The sequence below is a fragment of the Podarcis raffonei genome, chromosome 4 (genome assembly GCF_027172205.1).
Source record: "Podarcis raffonei isolate rPodRaf1 chromosome 4, rPodRaf1.pri, whole genome shotgun sequence".
In the NCBI taxonomy this organism is placed as follows: domain Eukaryota; kingdom Metazoa; phylum Chordata; class Lepidosauria; order Squamata; family Lacertidae; genus Podarcis; species Podarcis raffonei.
This window is the reverse complement of record NC_070605.1, coordinates 37,475,019-37,496,467: the sequence shown is the minus strand read 5'-3', so window position 1 is coordinate 37,496,467 and position 21,449 is coordinate 37,475,019. Positions and strand designations below refer to the sequence as shown.

General features: G+C 39.9%; 1 long non-coding RNA gene across 1 annotated transcript; it reads right to left on the bottom strand.

Moving 5' to 3' along the window:
- Positions 1 to 1,810: 1,810 nt before the first annotated feature.
- Positions 1,811 to 20,861, bottom strand: LOC128412828 (uncharacterized). The gene is made up of 3 exons (XR_008330164.1): positions 20,793 to 20,861; positions 18,663 to 18,771; positions 1,811 to 1,900 (listed from the first exon to the last, which is right to left on the bottom strand). It is a non-coding gene; the product is annotated as an uncharacterized LOC128412828 (long non-coding RNA).
- Between the last annotated feature and the right edge of the window lie 588 nt (positions 20,862 to 21,449).

Below are 21,449 nucleotides of genomic sequence, written 5' to 3'. Positions count from 1 at the left end.
AATCAAATCAACTAAAGGCCTGGTTAAAGAGGAATGTTTTTGCCTGACGCCTAAAGATGCATAATGAAGGCACCAGGCAAACTTCCCTGGGGAGAGAATTCCCCAGATGGGGAGCCACTGCAGAAAAGGCCTGTTCTTGTGTTGCCAGCCTCCAGACCTTTCATGGTGGAGGCACACAAAGGAGGGCCTCAGAAGATGATCTCAGGGTCTGGGTAGGTTCATATGGAAAGAGGTGACTATTTCGTGAGATTGTAGGAAGAGAACATCTTAATAGTTTGGTCAACCTATTTGTGTAACAGTAACCATTTGTACTGATGACACGGTACACAGGATGAACTCATGGAGTGAGGTCAGAATCATACTTGTAAAAGTGTCCCCAATTTTCAGCTGTTCATCAGATTTTTGTACCAAACCCACATACGACAAGAAGTGTCACGTCCATGATATAAGTGAAAGGTATAAGATGAAGATCAGGTGACACCCACACACATTGGTAAGAGCTCATCTATCTGAGGGGGTAACCTGGCCCAATCAGTACATACAGAGGACTCCTTCATACATATGGCAGTGTGAGTGAGGCCAATTGTTCCTGCAACACCCTGCTGCAGTTCACATATTATTTCCCATTCATTATTTTCTATGCCGCTCAGGTCATCCAGATAAGTGAATTGGTATACATTTATCTGCTGTGCTGTGTTCAGTTTTAACACAGCATTTGTCTATTTCTCTCATGTACTAGCAAGCAATCATATTAGCAAGCATTCCAGGAAATTCTTTTTGAAGTTCACACTCTAAATCTGGTTTTGCTCAAAACTTGGGGGCTACTGGAAAAAAAAATTGTGTTCAATTCTGCAAAGTGCATATCAGTGATTTGGTCCAATCTAAATGGACACTCAGTTTCTTTCACTGAACTTCAAACCCACTCCCTCGCTGTTGAGAAATAAAGGAAATGCATGCACAGCCAGTCTCCTGATTAAAGCAATTGTGATAATCAATGTGATTAGTGCCCTCCTTGCTTTGACCTGTATTTTTATTAAGCGTTTAGAAGCATGCATCTACTGCAAAATCATGGATGTTCTCTATTCTCTTTGCCTCGAAATCACATAGATGGAACAGTTTAGTTTGTTCCATCAATCAATACAAGTTTTACTGAATTGCTTTATTCTTGGCATAGCCTTGAGAACATCAAACACAGCAGAATCAGATTGAGGGCGGTGGTGGTGTCTATGCAAAGGCATAGTCATTACTACATATCGTGGAAGCAAATTCAATAAGAAACACTTGCTTTTGTCTATCTCTGAATCTTTCAACATTCAGCAACATAGGGTGGCCTTGGATTCTAGTGTCTGGTGAGTTCTTGACGTGGAGCTGTAAATTCATTGTTGCACTGAAATCCTTGATTGACCTCAGCTATTAAGAGGCACTGAAGTCTTTAAATGCTCTTTACATGGGCATAGAACAGGCAGCACTATTCTAGACACCCTAGCACATAAAGATAATATTTCTACAATGCATTTGTTTTTTGTTTTTAAAAGAGCCTTGAAAAATGAATTTGTACTTGTAGTTTACCCCAGAAGTGTCATAATGTATATATTAGTTTCACATTTATAGAAACACAGAAATTCATTAGACATGTGAAGAAGAGAAAAATGAAGCATTTTATATGGAGCAGGACGAAGTGTAAATTGTTGGCTTTTTGTGACCTGTCTCTCTGCCAAGATGCAGTCTAGACATTAGAGAATAGCAAAAAAATATTTAGATAAGCACAGTAATGTAAAATATACTGCCAAACTTTTAAACTTACTTTTTTTGTAATAGAGCTGAATGTTTACACTGCTGAGCTGAGTTGAAATATGTGCTGGCCTCTCAGGTGCTACAGTAACTTAATAAAGGTTCAGCTCTGTAAAAACAACAACCCCTAATAGGATTATTAGGGCTGATCCAGGGCCACTCATGAACCAAAACCTAAAATGTCAGCAATTTGTGCCTCTTGACAAGTTTTGGTTAAAGTGTTGGCACTCTTCAAGCATTCCTTGTGTGGTGAGATCAAGCATAATGAAAAAGGTTGTGAGACCATGCAGTTAACTCCAGCCCTAAGCTGCATGGTTCCACATACCCTTATTGCCACAGTATTGGGCATAACTTCTGAAACAGGGAGAATGTTGTACATATGGAGGTTCACTGAATATTGTTTGAGAACTGTATTTACCCAAGTTTCTATATTGTACATGGGGACTCCATGTATAGAGCTATCTTCATAAATTATGTCCAACACAGCGTAGGCAATGGCAGGGGTGGGAGGAGCCCTATAACTTTGAAGGCTAGGACTAAATACTAAATTAAGCCTAAAAACTAAACCTTGTCTCCATCTCCAGCCCAAATCATAGTACAAGCCACCCTCTGTGTGGCATTTAGCATCAGGGACAACCCCACCCCAAGCTAATTGCCATACCAGGGACAATTAACCTTGGCTTACCCTTTCCAATACATACTGCACAAACACACACTGCACATGAAACTTTATTTCTAAAATCCAGTGGTGCGATTGCTAATGTAGAAACATCCTTACAGTGCATTTTAAATCTCAGCTGTTTCATTCACAAGTGTACAGCTAGAGGAGATGGAACATGACCAAATATGCAGGCTTTATTGGTCCCAAATCAACATCTCGCAGGTATACCAATATTCTGTGAAGCAACTTGAAATGAGAATCCACCAGGCATCAAGCACCATGCCAGGCTTAATCGTGAGCCCTTTGCATAAAGAAAGGACTTCATGACCTATTCAACCCGCTCCTAACTGTTCTTTAAAAACCAGCACATTGTTGACTTAGCCTACTGCATTACAATAAACCACAAACTTCTTTTGAACCTCTTATTGGCAGCCCATTCCTCATGACCTAAAATGTCTGGTAAATCACCGTGGATTACTGCTGTTATCAGTGCAATACCTGTGCTTTGAGAACAAGTTTCCTGGCATCCTGTAGCTAATCTGAAAGTAGAGAAAGTAAAATACTTCCTCAAAGATACATAAAAGGAATTTTGGACGAATATGTTACTACTGTAAACAAGAAGATTATTAAATTCCTTTTGACTTTACTTTTCACCTGCCATGACTCTCCTTCAGCCTGAGAAGTGTTCAAGTATTTGGATCATGAGTTGATGGAGTTAAAAACTATATATAGAAAAGTATTCATTTCCATGGAACCGCTGTTAACACTTTGGAAAGTTGGCAGTTCTTAGGAGGCAATGAGGTTTATTTAACTAAGCCTGACACTAATAGTCAGAAATCTCTGAGTTATAATCCCCTAAATTTGGGTGAAATCACTTTCGTCTCAGTTTTGGTCCCGAAAATGCATAAGGCTTCTCTACTACTGCAGTTTAGCAGTATCAACCTTTTTATTTCACTATTAAGCCTTTCATCTGTGGGCATGTTATAAACTACTCTGTGGGCGGTCCTATTATTAGGCACAGTGAGGCAGCCGCCTCAGGCATCAGCTCCTAGGTGTTATGAAAAGATGGTGAATGGTTAGTTGTTCAATTTATTATTGCTGTATTTTTATTACTAGGGAGGCGTGCTTGTGGGAGTTCATGTCTCAGACGCTAGAATAACTTGTCTAACCTTGGATTATTTGCACCTTCATGGGGTGGAGTGGGGCATCTTAGGCAGCAAAACTTCTCAGTAGGACCCTGAATCAACCAGGTACTTATGCGGTAATGGATTATTCCATGACAAAATTTTTTAAAAAAAATTGTCAGTAAAGTTTTAACCAGCCTTCCAATCAATTATGTGCATGCCTTCAACACTCAGATCTAATCCTTTAAAAAAGTTTTATCTCATGGAGAAATGCACTCTTACAGATTTCCTCCGCACTGAATAATTACAACTGAGGAGCCACACAGGGAATCTCTTCCTTGACAAATCCTCATGATCCAACAGCAAAATAAGCTTAACCCTCTTCATAAGCATAAGTCTTGGGAAGGGTGAATGAACTCAGCAGGGGGAAAGGCAAATGGTGGCACAAAGCAGGTCCTGTTCAGCATAAGGAGAGGTGGGGAAGGGCTGTAAATAAGCAAGGAGCATTTGCTCAGCAGTGGCACCGCTGACAGAGGAGCAGTAAATAAAGAGGGGGAGATATGCACTCCGAGGTAGCAAGCCCTGTCTCACATATGAAACCTTACCAGACAGAAATCTATACATTTCCCGTCAGCACGCACAAGCATCTTTACTAATGACATTCAGATGCATTTGAAGCAATGCATAATGGGTTCGTTTAATGAGTGGGCACCCACCTGAAAAGTGGACCCCTCCGTATGTTGTGAACTACAATGATGGCTCCTATATCTGTGGTGGAGCGACCTGTAGGAAGTAAGGCAGCACACAGAGTAACAAACAATTGTCAGCAGCTGGAGAGCATAATTCCTGAAGCTGCATGTTTGTGAGGAAGTGAGAGGGAAGAGGGAGTGTTTCGTGTTGCCAGTGTTCAAGTCTTATGTTGCAGAGCACATGCCCCCTTCTTACTTGGGGGATTCCAGTGGAGCACTGTGTGGAGTAGCTGTTTGTTTTCCTCCAAATACCTGGGCTTTACCTTACACAGTTGAAGGTGCTCATGATGTTAGCCACTCCGAGCCCGGCCTTGGCCGGGGAGGGCAGGATACAAATAAATTATTATTATTATTATTATTATTATTATTATTATTATTATTATTATTCAGCAGTGGCAATGGCTCATACGGCTGACCTTTGCCAACAGAGAGCTTTTCTGCAACTGGGATAACTGAGAGTAGGAGATACTTCACTGTTGATGGGAAGAATGAAACACAGCTCACACAAGACACAGTATTGACACAGAACAAAGAATGTGTAGAGGAGACTGAGATATAGGGAACAGTCATGCCAGCTGCACAATACAACATGGGTTTCCCAACCTTGAATACCTGTGCTTTGTCTTGGCAGCCTCTGATATAGAAGTGGAGTGAGTAGAGTTTGGTGATGGGTGTTTTGTGTCTGTAGCTCTGAGAATGGTTATCTATGTTAGGAGGCTAAGCTGTCGGTGCAAAGTGCTTTCCCCTCTTAATTCCCACCACTAAAGGTGTGTGTGTGCGCGTGCGCATGTGCGCGTGCATGCACAACATTGGGCCATAGCTCCAATTGTAGCTTATACACGTAAGTTGACACAATGACCCATGGTTCTTTATCAGAATTATGGTTTCCTTGTGTGTGATTTATATACTGGTGTTAGTATGCTGTGATTGTATGCTGAGTTGTACCATATCCTAATTCCAATAGTGCTGATGTGGGCTTCAGTACAGGGTGTAATTCAACACAGGGGAAGCTTTTTAAAACAAAACAAAACAAAACAAAACAAAACAAACAAAACAAAACCCTACAACAGAAGTCAGTTGGGAGCCCAAATGAAGTGATGGAAACATGCACAGGATTTCCTAAGCTGACTTTGTGCTAGAGAGAGGTCAGGACCCTGGACAAGAGCAAGGGTGCAGGTTTAGAGCTCAAGAGCAAGCATTTCAGGACCATGGGCAACAATCTTGTAGCTGTGATCAGGAAGGAACAAGTCACTTCAGTACTGTACTGGCATGTTGCAAACCCCAGTTTATAGCCTGGCCTGGAGGATCTAGAATGGGAGCTGAGTTCTTTTGGAGAAGGGGGCACTATCCTTTAGTGCAGCTGTCAACTCCTTCTAGGTAGCAGGTTTTGGGCTGTGGAAACTAGGTTTGCAGGAGTTATGTAGGACTTTTTTTCATCTACAGGTGAGTCAGTAGTCTATTCCTCAGAGTCATATGTAAAGTTACATCCTCATAGTTTGTGGGGCTAGGTGCAGAATATGATGCTAGTGGATTTACTTTGGACAGGGCAGTGAGTCTGTTTCCTCTTCAGAGCTACTGATGCTTAGGGACTGTGAATTTGAGAATAGGGGCCATGACATGTTTAGGGCTGGAGGAAATTTTGTCATTGATTGTGTGTGACCATGGACAGAAGGGGAAGAGGATATGACATTAGTGTGCTCCTCATCCTGCTGACATATCTTCACTGATGGAACAGCTCTGCTGGTATAGTATTCTGCTGGGAAATATGGGGTTCTACCAGCATATCTGTCATGGCTGAGAAATATATCACAGTTTTCATATATGTATATAGCTTTAATTCTATAAATGTTTAATTTTTATAATTGATCGTCCTGTATTTTTAATGGTCCTTATTTTTATCTATAAGCCCCCCGTGTCCTGTCAGGGAGAATGGTGAAGTACAACAACAACAACAACAACAACAACAACAACAACAACAACAATAATAAAATAAAATAAAAAATAATACAAGTGTAGTAAGACCTCTGCCAGGTTCTAAAGCCTCTTCAGCCAGGCTATCTCAACTATAGGATTGCATTTCTGGAGTCTTTTTGGTTTCTGATGGAAAAGGCACCAGATTGTCATTGGACTCAGAATATATAATATAAATAACTTATGAGATAAACATTCACCATTTCTGCACTAAAAATGATGAAGAAAATCAATAATATCATTTGACTTTAACCTGAAACAATGCAATTTTCTTTTCTTTATAAAAAATAAATAATGTGATACTTTCTTTTAAGAGGAGGATGACAGGAAAGCAAATAATGCCAGAATGTCATTAGTGTGTCCGATCCTCAATGAATTCCCTCAATAAGGGCAAAGTGCAACTTTATGCAGAGTAAAGGGTAAACTGATGCAGAGAATCTATCCTTTATAGCATTTCCTCCTATATTCAGAATATCCTCCTAATGTCTGTTTATACTTAACAAGCCCTGACCACATAGTGGAGATGGATATGATATTCTTTTCCCCTTGTTGCAAATTATTTTAATTGCCTGTGCAAAGGGTAATTGCCCCAATCAGCAGAGGTTGGCGGATCATCCGAGAACATTTATTTTGCAATTTATCTATTTTAAAGTATGTACTTTCCACATGTATTTTGGATACTATCACTACATGCAAAGAGTGCCTTTGAGTATTTTCTTGGAGTCCTTTTGACCTCAAGGTTCAAGAATTAATAAATTCATTTTGGCAATCAAAGCCAAACTGAATGTTAATGTAACATTTTGACTGATGTCTTTCATGAAAACAAGATGTTTGTAAGTGTAGTATGGCTCTGTTTTTTAATACAATGAGAAAGTATAATATACTGAATAAATGTTGAAAGTACTTGGCCTCATGCAGTGTATTTGATATTAAAACATGCCTACTAGCAAGCTCTGAAATGGATGCCTCCTTTTTCATTTATGGGTAGAATTTGCACCTTTGCTACAATAATTCCACTTTGCACCCCCCCCACATCATTATTCTTATAAAGGAACAATAAAGAAATATATGCAGGAGATGCTGTTTCAACAGCAGGAAGTTATGTTACATTAATGAAATTTGAACTTTTGTTGGGAAAACTATGTAGCTGAATTCGGGGTGGGGAATTGCCCTCATTTGTGACTTACAAAATCCAGTAAAAAGCAAGGACGCAACAAATATCTCTTGTTCAGCTCTGACAGGTCACAATGTAGACTGAATAGATATAGTTTGCAGCAAGTTGTTTCTGCCTCTTTGACAACAGAAACATGTTTGAATTTGGTTGTGGTCAAGAGTACATGTGAGCTGTGTTTCCCCTGCTACTTGGAAACTGGGCTTTATGGAAATTTCATTTCTAGAAGAGAATACAAATCAGTTATGATGTGGTTGGAAGAGTTCTTTTTGGGACAGTTTTCAAAATAAGGGTGGTTGCTGAAATGAAAGCAAATAACTTCCAGAGAAGGTCAACTTAAAGAAGGAGGGATGGGGAACCTGTAGCATCCAGATGTTGCTTGAGCAGAACTCCTATCTTTCCTGACCCTTGGCAATGTCTCACTCAACCCGATGGGGGTTGCAGTCCAACATATATATTTTGTATTAGCTTTATTAAGATCTCTTATATCATATGACACATTTCACATAGCATATCTCGTATAACATATACATATACATGTGTATCGTACATCTTCTTGAGTTAACATGTATATAATCCGTGTAAGCAAAAAACATACACAAGTAATATTCTGTTTACTTACATAAATTAGACTAATATTTTTACTATCTTTTGTTGTCTTATCTATTTATTAACATGAATTAAAGAAAAAAAAAAAGAAAAAAAAGAAAAAAAAGAAAAAGGTGTATTTGGACTTCTTATCATTTCCCAGTGAATAGTCTTATTCTAGTAATGAATGTACCTATCATTATTGGGTTATTCTTTATATTCCTTCTAATACATTCTTACAACACTTAGTACCTTTTGACTTATTTCTCATATGTTTCATTATTTAAGGGTCAATTAAATGCTGCCATATACGTTATACCACTGTTATAATTTCATAAATATTTCTTATACTTATCCCATTTTTGTATGAATATTTGTCTTGTGTTGCCTCTCAAGCTATTTGTCAGTTGCGCCATTTCTCTATAATCCTGTAATTTATTTTGCCAGTCCAATATGGTGGGAACATTTCCCCCTTTCCAGTTCATTGCTATCAATGTTTGAGCTGCAGCCGTGGCATATAGAAAAATTTCTTTCAGATTTTTCATAATATCATTGCCGAGAATGCTTAGCAGAAAAGATCCAGGCTTTTTTAGAAAGGTTAATCCAAATTTTTTTTCCAGCTCATCATCAACAAGACACCCCTCCCACTTTGATTTTCGGGCACCTTATTTGTCTACCTTAACCATTCCAAAACTTAGGCGGGCCTTTACACTGGCCAGACTAAATATGTTACCGTCAGCTGTTCTTGAAGGTAGATATCAAAAAATTTCATTCGAGAACCGGCTCTGCCCCTGTGGAGCTGGTTACGTAGAGACTGTGTCACACGTTCTCTTGTCCTGCTCCCTATATAAAGATCTGAGGGACGAGACCATCACGCCGCTTCTATCTGCCATCCCGGGCCGCTCTTGTGAAGCCAAATTGTTCTCACTCCTAGCTGACCAGAACAGCTCGACAACAGAGAAGGTTGCCAAATTTATCGAGAGAGCAATGAGACTGAGAGCTGCTATCTGAATGACATCAGTGTCGTCACCTGGATTCCTCGCCTAGGATCTTATTATTATTATCATTACCACTGCCAAGTTTTAAGTACTGAGATTATTTTATGATAACTATTTCCGTAATGTATTTTTGTTTTTGTCTGTCCTTTGATGCTATGGCCTGTTGGCTATGCAAATAAAGTCTATTCTATTCTCCATCAACAAGACACCAACATTCTCTGATCTTTCTACATGTCCACTACATATGATACATGTTGGAGTCCAACATTTGGAGGACCACAGATTCCCCATCACACTGTTTCAAGAAGTGTGAATTAGGTAGGTTTGCATTAAAAAGTGAACTAAAACAAATTTCTTCCCTATCCCTACTTATGTCCATGTACACACACAGAGAAATAAACCCAGCTGATAACTGCATTCCAACAACTCATTTCTGCTGGACTTTCCTTGACTTCTGCAACAATTTGCATTCCCCACCCCACCCCCAAAAATATCCATGAAAATTCAGCAGCATTTTGTGCAAATTTCTAATATACCGTATTTTTCGCTCTATAAGATGCACCAGACCACAAGACGCACCTAGTTTTTGGAGGAGGAAAACAAGAAAAAAAAATTTCTGAATCTCAGAAGCCAGAACAGCAAGAGGGATCGCTGCGCAGTGAAAGCAGCAATCCCTCTCGCTGTTCTGGCTTCTGGGATAGCTGCGCAGCCTGCATTCGCTCCATAAGATGCACACACATTTCCCCTTACTTTTTAGGAGGGAAAAAGTGAGTCTTATAGAGCAAAAAATACGGTATATGTATTTACAAGCAACTTTCCTAAATATAATGCATTTTTCAATGTTCACTAATATATGCATTTGAAACACTTTCCCCTAAAATAATGCATTTTTGTATACATTGTTTGGTGTATTTGTGGTGCATTACCAAAATTCAGAGAAGTGCAGATTATGGAGGACAGCTGTGTCTAGTCATGTATTGGTTTGAGAAGTATGCATTAGGTAGGTTCTAATTAGAATGCAAACAAAGTGGAATTTGTCTGCCATTCTTAGTGTAAGGAAATGAGAGCTGGTGCATATGTTCACACTCAATTTTCTTTTCTTTTCTAAAGCACCCCAAACTCTCTCTGAAAAGTAAAAAGAGCAATAAAGCTGATTTATCAGGGATACAACTTTCAGAAGAGGTAGTCATTTTAGTCTGCTTCTTCAAAAACAACAAATAATTTTGGTGTGCCTTAAAAATGAACACATTTACTAAGTTATCATGGACTAAAGTCCATTTTATAAGACATAAGTACCAGAAGACAGAGCCTGCCCTTATAAATTAGGACAGTTGGAATATATAAAGCAGCCATTTTGAAATTACTTGTCAAGTTGCTATAATGGAACTTTAATGGCTCCATGAAATGTTAACTTTCTGGGACATTTTTAAAAACCTGCTCTTTTTTCTTGATTCAGGACATAAAGTCTGCTTCTTAACCATTTCTAGAAAAAAATATAATACGCTCAGTAAATCACTAAGAATATTTGTGTGCATTTCTCTCACTTTGTTTCAGCTCTTGTTGCTACAGAAGTTTGTTCCAACTGAGAAAAAGGTGCTTGTTCAGATATTCCTGCTGTTGTCATGTATAAGTTTGCTTCCTTGTTGAATGCTTTATGCTATAACCATGGGAGGTGAGTCAGCCAGCAATTTTAATTTTCTTTGCAGTTTGTGGCTCTTGTTTCCTTCCTTATCCTAACTATATTGGGTGTTCTGTACAGTGCATTCGTTGCGTGCCCTCGTTTATCTATTTACTAGCTAAGACAATTGCATTGTTTTATAGAAGCTACAAATGGGATTGTCTTTACTGAGGATCCTGGTTGTGCATGGGCCCCTGAGACAACCCCCGCCAGGTCAAAGGTGCTGGGCATGGCCCAGACCTTGTCTGTATGGTCCCACAATCACACCAGGCCATTTGAGCCAATCAGTGCAGGTGGCATGATTGGTGGGGGCCTATAAAATCGGCAGCACGACGTTGCTGAGGCACTTGCTTTGCGCTGCCGAGCACCCACCCTCCCCTCCCTATTTGTAGATGTTGCTGCTTTGGCCTTGCTTCAGATATTGGTTGGTTGCCTGTTTTGGAACAGGGGCCGGGTAGGAATTTTTCCATTTGGCAAATTGGCAGTGGCCACTTGGTTTTCACCTACCCCCTTAGCAATTGTCACAACTTTTTAAGGTTAGGCGGTTAGGCATTGGCTTAATGAAGTGCGTGGGAGGGGAGGTGCGGCCATCACCTGCCCTTCCATGAATAAGGGCATCCAAGTAAAGGAATTTGGGGGTCCTGGATCTCGTTTGAAGTCTGCTTGAGGGGCTAGGGCCATGCCAGGACCACAGGAACCCCGGGGTGAACTTTGGTTGATCTTCATTGATGTTGCTCCCTCATTTGGTGTTTACCCTTTCAGACTACCAGCCAGAGGGGCAGGAGTCAGTTATAGTCTGTTGCCAATGCCTAAGCCAATACCACTCACTTTGCTGTAATCAATAAAGTTGTGGCCTAAATTTTTCCCATTAACATAAACCAAAATTATTTGTCAGTGTAAAGTTATTTACTTGGGGAAGGGATTGGGGGCCTTGGGGCGCAACCACAATCTTAATATACAAACCAACAGGCAACTGGCAGGGTCTCAAGGGGGGCAGCTCATCCTGAAAAGGGTTCCAAACACAAGGGTTGAGATCTGGATTTGGAAACCCTTTGTGCAATGAACTGGGTTCTTTTAGACTCAGCAGATCACATACCAGCTCAGGAGCACGTTACCTTGGGTGTTAGCCATATGCATTCCTGCAGGCCACAATGTATGTTCTACAGTGAATGCCTAAAGAGGACACTTAATTGGTAATATGCCCCAAAGTTCCATAAATATGCTTAGGATTGCACTGTTGAACCTATTTTTTCACAAATGAAATATTATGCTTTATTTGAAAAAAACCCCACACAGAATTCTTTAAAAAAATGTATTCTTAACTTTTTCATCTCAGATCCATTAAAAGAAATTGTGGTCTCAGCCTTAGACAACAAAGAAATAAATGCAGGAACTGCCTACCCTGAAAACGAATGTTTAAGGTTCCTCTAAGATGATCTTTGTAGAAATGTTATAAATAACTGGAAATTCAAAAGCAGGGGATGTGGGAAGAAGTCAAGTAGTGGTCACAAATGTAAGACTTGAGGAGGAGAAAGCACTAATGTACAAAAATAAAGCACTTAAAAAACAAACAAAAAGAAGAAGCTCTAAAAGCAAGGATTCTTAGTCAACCACAAGCATATCTAAGCTTTGTACTGGATGAAAAGAAGAGTATTCTTGAGGGAAAAGCCTGCCATTGTCATGTTCAGTATTGTTTCAACCCAAGAAAAATGCTTCGGGAATCAAAACAGGGTGACATTTAAAATAAATAACTTTGGATTCTGCATAGACTATATTAAAAGAAAGTATTTTGGGGAGCTGAAAAGGCTTAGTTTGTATAAAGCTGAATTACAACAATGTGTGGAAGAAGAAACTTTTTCTTTGCATGGACATCTAACTGTTACGAAAGTTTAATTAAATCTTTTATTGAATTTGCATAGAACAGGCACAAGACTTACAAGACTTACATGCCAAAATGTACTGCTGCAATTAAATACTGACTGAATATATGAATAAGTAACAAATTATCTACATAGGGAAGCATATGTTTGGTTTCCTTTCTGGCCAATTTGTTACTACCGTATCAGATGTATTCTGGATGGTTTATTTATGAATTCTAGGACAAAAGGCACTACCTTGTAGAATTTGTCATTATTTTGTTATGCTGTAAATATCAGTAAGAATAGCAGCAACGCTTGTTATCTTTATACTGTAATTTGTAGAGATTAATTCCCATGTGATTTTTGCTGTACTTGTTAGTCTCAGAAACTACATTTTATTAATGCATTAAGTTATGTTCAGAATTTTATTTATGTTTTAAATTAGGTTATTTGTTGTTTCTATGGATAAAATCAATTAAAATGCACTTCTGAAGAAATCATTAAAGGTTATAGTTATTTCCTAAAATTTATACATCACTTGATTGTAAAAACAAAAACAAAACACCGCTCATAGCTGCTTAAAATCAGTCATGTAGCCAACATAGTTACATTTAATGAATTCCATGCAGGGGATGAAAAAAAGCTCCGTTGAATTCTGGCCCATTTACAGGAACAATTCAAAGTCTCACACAACTTGGGATACAGGAATACAGGAATGCCCTATACCAAGTAAGACAATTGGTCCAACTATCTCAATATTGTCTATGCTGACTAACAGGTTTCTAGATGAGAGTCTTTCCAGGCTGGATATGCAGGGAATGAACCTCAGACTTTGGGTACACAAAGCATGATTTCTACTGCTGAGCTACAGACCTTCCTCAAGGATTCATGTACTTAGGAAGCACTCTTCTACTGCATCAATCTGCTTGGGTATTAAGACCAGCATCCAAAATCCCTGATAACCCTGACAAGGTAATGACCAGAGAGGGGGCCTTTTTAGCTGAGGCATCCCACATGTAGAATTCTCCCCTCAGAAAGACTCCTCTGCCCCCTATGCTATTACCTTTTAGGCACCAGGTTAATATATTTTTGCTTTCCTGGGCATTTAAATTGCTGATGCTGTTTTATTATTGCTGGGTAATGTTTGATGCTGCTGTTAAGGATTGCTCCATTATCTGTTGTTTTTATTTGTTGCTGTTTTTTAATTCTGTTTTGTGAGCTGCCCTTTTTTTAAAAAAAAGGAGCAGTCTATAAATCTTTCTAAATAACGAAAGGAATTTAGGAAGCACTTCACATCCAAGCTGGGATAAGTGGAGTTTGGAGCAGGAAGATCTCTGACTGAGCCTGGGCTGGATCAGAGCTATGCCAGCTGAAGTCAGCTGGAGATACACTGAGGTAAATCTCCAATCACAGCTCAGCTGGGCTCAGATGAGGCCAGAATAAATCCTTTAAAAGGATCTTTCTGGGGGTGTAACAGGATGGGACAAGGCATGGGGAAGATTTTTCCTTATTCCAAACTCGGTTCAGTTCAGCCATGTGACCCAGCAACGCGACAGCAATGAAACCCCCCAAAGGGCCGGTGTAAGTTCTGTTGCACTGAGTTAAAATAAAAGCTTGTTTTTCCTCTGCAGGGCTTGGACCAGCTCAGCTTGCCCCTGAATGGAGTTTGGAGTGGGCAAGTTGCCATGACATAATTTACCGTATTTTTCGCCCCATAGGGCGCACCGCCCCATAGGACACACATAGTGTTTTTTTTGGGGGGGAGAAATAAAGAAAAAAAATCCCCCCCAGGCACGGGGCTGGCGTGGGGGAAGCCCGAGCTTCCCCCGACCCCAGCCCCCAGAACAGCCTGTTATCTGCAAGCCTAGGGAGCCGCGCCAGTCTCCCCAGGCTTGCGGAGAGCTGCGCGAAGCTCGGGCGCGCTCTTCAGCGCTCCCCAGGCTTCAGAATGCAGGCAGCTCTGCACAACCTTTGGGAGCCCGGGGTGGCTTCACGCCGGTCTCCCAAGGATTGCACAGAGCTTCCTGAAGCCTGGAGAGCGAGAGGGGTCGGTGCGCACCGACCCCTCTCACTCTCCAGGCTTCAGCGAAAGCCTGCATTCGCCCCATAGGATGCACACACATTTCCCCTTCATTTTTGGAGGGGGAAAAGTGTGTCCTATAGGGCGAAAAATACGGTACCTTGCTGTAAATTATGCTGGTTTCCTGTAGTTTGGATTCCCTGTCAGTGCTGCAACCCCCTTTGAGTTCCTGGTCTAGGAGTAAGATACAGTACAGTGGTACCTTGGGTTAAGTACTTAATTCGTTCTAGAGGTCCGTACTTAACCTGAAACTGTTCTTAACCTGAAGCACCACTTTAGCTAATGGGGCCTCCTGCTGCCGCTGCACCACCGGAGCCTGATTTCTGTTCTTATCCTGAAACAAAGTTCTTAACCTGAAGCACTATTTCTAGGTTAGCGGAGTGTGTAACCTGAAGGGTATGTAACCTGAAGCGTATGTAACCCGAGGTACCACTGTATAAAATTGACGTTATTGTGAGATGTTTGCACATTCTAAAGGACTATTTTCAAGTGAGGCCTGCAGCACAAAATTAAGAGTGGGAAAATGTATTAATTTTAAGAGAACTAAAAGTGATATCAGAGAGTCAATAGCCCCATGATGTAGTTACATTACTTTTGTTCCACTGTTACCTCGAGTCAAATTGATTTTTCCCCTTTATCAAAGACAAATGTTGGATGACAATACACATCAGAAACACTGATTCCTCCTTCAACTTTGAAAAACAACAACAACCCACCAACACCTGTTGTTTCTCCTGCTTTGTGTGTTATAACTAAAGTGGCTCAGACCTGAGACAATGCTCATTCTGGATGAATCTTAAAACTTAAGAAAATCAGAACTAAAAACACCCACAATCCTCTCAGTTCAGAAAGTAATAAAAATTGCAATTCTCATAGGAAAATGCTTTCAGAAAATGTAAGAAATCACTTCTCTCTCTCTCTGAAGCTTAACCCTTATTAATCATTCCATTCAGACATTGCTGTTGTGTATCTAATATGCCAAATGTATTTCAATTATTTAGTAGCTGTAATATTGTATTTATTTTATCCTGCACCTCTATTGTCTGTGATTGTGATTGAGTATTGCTAATGCACAAAAGGTTTCCTACTGCTTTGATGTTTTGCTTAGCGATTCTCAAAACCCTTTCATTTTTGAAGGTTGTAGAGAAGTGTTGCTTAAATTTGTGAGGGTTTTAAAAGCCTCTTGTAATCAGACACAAAGTTAGGAAAATGGGATGGAAATGACTGAAGCCATTTTTATAGGTACAAAAATCCACTTAGTGAGACAGAAAGACCTGCTAGCCCACAGGCAGTGCTATTTTTCTAGAACTCACCATGAACCCTTCTTTCGTTCTCTTAGAATGGCAATGGCGCCTACCTGAGAGGTGCTGAAAAAAAGCCCTGCCCACAGGTATATCACTCAACAATCTTTACTAATATTATACATTGGATAAAGCAAAAATAAAATAAAGGGGGGGAGGAATTACTTGAGAGTATTTCTAGAACTAGGCACGCATGGGTCTGTTTCTCTAAATAAACATGTGTAGGATCGAGCTGAATGATACAAAAGGGGTTTCAAAAGGTGCACTCCACCTTGAGAACAGCAATGAGGGGGTTAAAAGGACCTAGAGGCTCTTCATTAAAAAGAAAAATACACAAGTGCTCATATTTCTGGATCAAAGCCGAAGTGTTTGGAAAGATGTTAATAGTGAAGCACCTGGATCACCATGTTTTTATGGGTGTAGCTGCATTTGCCAGGTAATTTAATATGGCTCATTCACATCTGTCATTTCAATTTTTGAAGTCCTATTAAAAATGGAGCGTTCTCTGTCAGGCAGAGAGTGCATGGACATGGTTCAGCTGCTGCCTAGCTTATGGGATTTGAAGATTGGACTACGTATATTGAATGTGTACAGAAACAGTATTTATATGTCAATGGCAAATATGGATGCTAAATTAACTATACCAAAAGCTTTGGCAACCAACCGGTAATGCTCCAACTCTGACTTTGCTCCTCAGTTATTTTTTTCCTAGTTTCTGAAATGGGGAAGTGAGAGGAAAGAATAGGAAATATAATCAATGCTGTTGGGACTATTCTTCTGTTGTGAACTAATACTAATTGTATGAAAAAAACTTCCCATGAAAATTCTTGTGATAAAGAAATGATATATGTCCATTCTTGGAACAGTCTGCAGGTTTCATCTGAACCTGGGTAGATTTCCATGATTGTGTCCTACTGCATAAATTGAGGTTTCTCCTTAATTTATATCAGATATAAATTGGCATTATTGAGGGACCAGCTGCCATTGGTCTTGAGAGTTGAGAGGTCATCTAGCAGCAGCCATTTCAGCAGGTTTCCTGAACTGTTTCCATCCCAATGGGTTATTATAAGAATTGCCGCTTTTAAGAATATGGGCTTGATCTTGCTGCTTCCTCTTCCCTCCCCATTTCCCCCCCTTTCTGTGCCATGTCTATCAGTCTGCTACAGAATTCTGTAACCCACTCTGAGAGTGCTCTTTAAATAAATGCATATTTCAGATTTGAATTTGGTTCCACTAATGTCCAATGCTTGAGAGCACATGTGCTTAGCTGCTTTTATACTGCTTATGTCTGTGGCTGCCTTTCTTATCTATAGGGCTGCCATATGTCCAAATTTTCCCAGACAGTACTGAGATTTCAAAGGTGGGATTGATGTCCAGAGTGGGGTGGGGGTTTCCGAAAGGCGGTGCTCTGTCCTGGATCTTAGGCAAGTCAATCAAAAAATCGCAATTTTTTGGTGTTTTTTTTGGGGGGAGCTCAAGAATTTGGGGGTCTTCTTAAAAAAAACCCTCAGCAACTTTTGTGATGTTATGATATCCTATCAATAGGATAGATCCTATTGTCTATCCTAACCTCTTTCACTGCTTGGAAAAAAGGATATTTCCCTTGAGGAGAGAGTTCTGAATCCTTGTTCCAGGAAGAACTTTGTATGCTTTCAGCAGGCCTCTGGCCTACACATTTACTTTGTGCTCTAAAGTAGTTCTTGAGTGGAACATATGATGATTCAAATCTTGGGATACCTTGGGATGAGCAATACTGGAGTCATTGCTGGCTGTGTTGCTGGGGCTGATGGACCATCTTGTATGTTTCCTGTGTGTTTTGTGTTTGTCGGATGTCAGTGTGTGTGTGTGCTTTAGGATGATGCACCTATCGTAATTAATTCATTGGTTGCCTCCATGTATGGGGGCACAATTTGTTTGTTTTATTTATTTATACAAGTATTTATAGACCACCTTTTCGCAAAACACTAGGGTGGTGTACAGCAGCATAAAAGACATTCAAAAGCAACACAGAAGGATAATTAAAATGACTGGCTGCTCAAGAAAATTTTAAGCAACTGCGTAGGCCTGTCTGCGTAAGAATGTCTTCAAGAGGAACCTGAAAGTCACAAGTAAGGATGCTGTTCCACCATCATAGCAGCAGCAGCTCTCCGTCTCCCTGAGTGAAATTTGAGCATAGGATTGTTCTGTCCATTCCTCATGGCCTTTTAAAAGTCATCCTGCTTTCTTTTCCTTAGTATTATCACAAACAACAATAATTTATCAGAGGCTGATGACTATCCAGAAACATAATTAATCATGATTATCTATGTCATGCCTAATTATGGAGAGCTATCCCTGGGGACAGACTCCAGTTACGTTCTGAAACCTTCAGACTGTAATGATTTCCCATTGTATTGTAAATATTCTTGGTTCACACTCACAGAAATATAGTGTATTTATGATGCCAGGGGTCAAAAGAATACAATTAAGTAGTATACAATTAAGTGTAAGCACCTCATGTATTTAAAGAACACATACTTCAGTTCTGGAAAGTTTAATTTGTATTCTTCACACATGAAAATATAAAGAATATTTTTCTATTATAGTTTTCCATGTGGGATTGTGCTTAGCTAAATCTGAAGAGATGATTTTCATTCTGTGACTTTAGTGCAAAGTAGATTAAAAGTTAGGGAGGGGTGAATTAAATCTTACCTGCAGGGTACCAATTCTCAAAAACATGTTCATTCCAAAGATGTGAAAGATATATTTTTTTCCAGAAGGAATCTAATTTCTGCTAAGGAGAAAATGGCTTCTGGTATAGCTGAAGAGAAGAAAAAGAAGAAGAAAACTTTAGATAAAATTCTGACATTATATAACCCAGTAAATAAAATGTAATAGAGATGTGTACAATTATGAAGAAGATGCATATAGGTTTACATGTGAGCAATTACATCCCTGGGTGATAACAAAGCTGAACACGTTTTCATTCAAGAAGAAAAACACTAAAATTGTGCTTGAAATGTAAGGACCACAAAACACAAGCTGCCTATTTGGTTTGTTATTGAAAAGCATACCACACAACAAAGTCATTCCAGAAAAAATGAAAAAATGAAGAACTATTTATTTTTACAAGCCAAGGTGGGTCTCTGAAGGGAAGGTACGAGAACATTGTTTCAGCACTGCTATAACCAAAGGCGATGTTCTAAGGCAGAGAGATTTACATAATAGATTTGTAGAACTATGCTGGAATGCCTGCTGTTGTACTTGATTTCTCAGGCTGTTCCACAAGCTAGCTAAAGTTAGAATTAAGCTCATTGATTGTACTTTTTTTTAAAAAAGGGGGAACTTTTTTTTTTTACTTCCTCATGTAGCCTAATAAGCTGTCAAGGCACCCCCATCTCCTTAATGTCAGTGGAGACAAAATTACAACGAAAACTCAAAGAGGAAGAAGAAAAAAGACAACTTTTCTAGCTTAGGTCATCCATGGATGACCATAGACCAGTGTAGATGACTGCAGTCAGGGAAAACTGAATACACAGAAGGAAGAAGCAGATCACTGCATGGAGCCACTATGCTAGGTTCCTGGCAGGTGGGTCATATTGCTGACTGGGAGGTACCACTGTGCTCTCATGGGAAATGTTTTTCTGGGACACTTGCAGGGTATGCCATTAGAGCAAAAAGGGAGTCACCACCCTATCAATCTTAGGCTGCCTTCAGCTGAGTCAACCGTATCAAAACATTTGCTTTAGCTACAGCATAACTTCCTCACATAGCCTTGAATATTTCACTGCTGGGCCTTGTTTTTCCTGCTACAATTCCCAAACCTCTGCAGGCTTTGACTGTATGTAACCCTCAATAAAACAAAATCAGAGAAATATTCCCTTTAATTATTCATAGTGTTTAAATATTAAGGAAAACAATGAAGATTCATTATTTTAAAATGTTAAAAGGGAATATTCCTGTTACGAGTTCAAAATCAACAAAGCATTCTCTCTTCAAAGGAGTAGGTAGATAATGCATTTAAATGGTTTGCCCCCACTTAACATATGGCTGGCAGGCAAGTCTCAGTGACCTTCCTGGTTGTTGTTTAAAACAGCATCTTTATATGAGGCAACGGAGTAAGAAACCTGCTTGTGCGAAGCACTGGTCTCTGTCTCAAACGCACAATCATCTTTGAAATCATTCAAACACCTACATTGTGGAATGTGAAAGGTTGGTTTTTGCCTCCTGCTCTTGAAAATGACTAATCCTCTTTTGTATTAGAAAGTCATAATGTCTCCCTCATTATTTGGGAAGGGCACCCCATGTTTGGCAATGTCTAAGGGTTGCATCCAACAGAGAGTGTTATGTACTGAGTTGAATAGGATCCAAAAGGCAGCAGTCTGATTGGTCCTAGAACAATAGGATTCAGAATGCAGCAGTCTGATTGGTCCACAGGAGCCACCCAATCCAGCTCCAGGTGGAAGTGAATCCGCAACCTGATTGGCCTACAGGTGAATCCTGGAATTAGCCAATCACGTGGGGCCCATTGTGTAAATAATGTATATAATGCAGGCATTCTGGGGGAACTTCCATTCCTCCTCACCACTATGAGCTGAATAAAGAGCATGAAGTCCACTCTCGACTCTGAGTATATTTCAGAGAGCAACATTAATGTTCTGTCAGTGCAAATATTTCTCCTTGTGCAATGGAACTTCCTCCCTCCCCCTGCCATGCACCCTCTAAATGAGTTCTGGGGGTTCCCTCAACCGTTTTGAACAGAGTTGGGGAGAGTGTGGGGAGCACAGATGTGGCAAACACCTGTGTTATCATGCCTATATGAGGACCTTTAAAATTGCTTACCACAGCACAATGATGAAGCACTTCCTGTGCCATTGCTGTAACATGTAAATGGAACCCCATGGAATGGACTCTCTGAGCATGGAATGCAACTGCTTGAAGAACCTGTTGCTTTCTATTTGGATTTGAGCTAAGATTCCAGAATGTGAAACAGACTTTTTGTGTTTGGCGATCTTACATAGAGGGCAGTTATCATGAACAGGCAGAGCACAGAAGAATTATTTCTGTAAAAGAAAGGCATGATGTGAAGGGAGCCATAGCAGTCACGAGGAACAAAAACAGCAATGTGAAACTAAACAGAAGAGGAAGAGGAAGGAAGGAATAGTTAGGTTAAATAAATTAGATTAAATATTATTTTTATGCTGCTTTGCAGCCAACCCCCCCCCCCATAATTCTTATTTAAAACTTCAGAATAAACACTTCAGCTAGAAATAGAGGACCTCATTTTTAAATAAAAAAAATAAAGTCCTCCTTAGGAAAAAAATGCAGCTGGTCTTCCACCCCCACTCCAGAGCCCCTTTCTGATTATTTCTTTTTCCCGTTGCCTTTGAGGTGAATGAGATGTAGCCTGTCAATTTGCGTCTGTCAGACTTTGTGGCCTTGAGGCCAGACTACCTGTGACTGAGGGAATCAATGCACGCTTTTGTCATTGATTGCAAG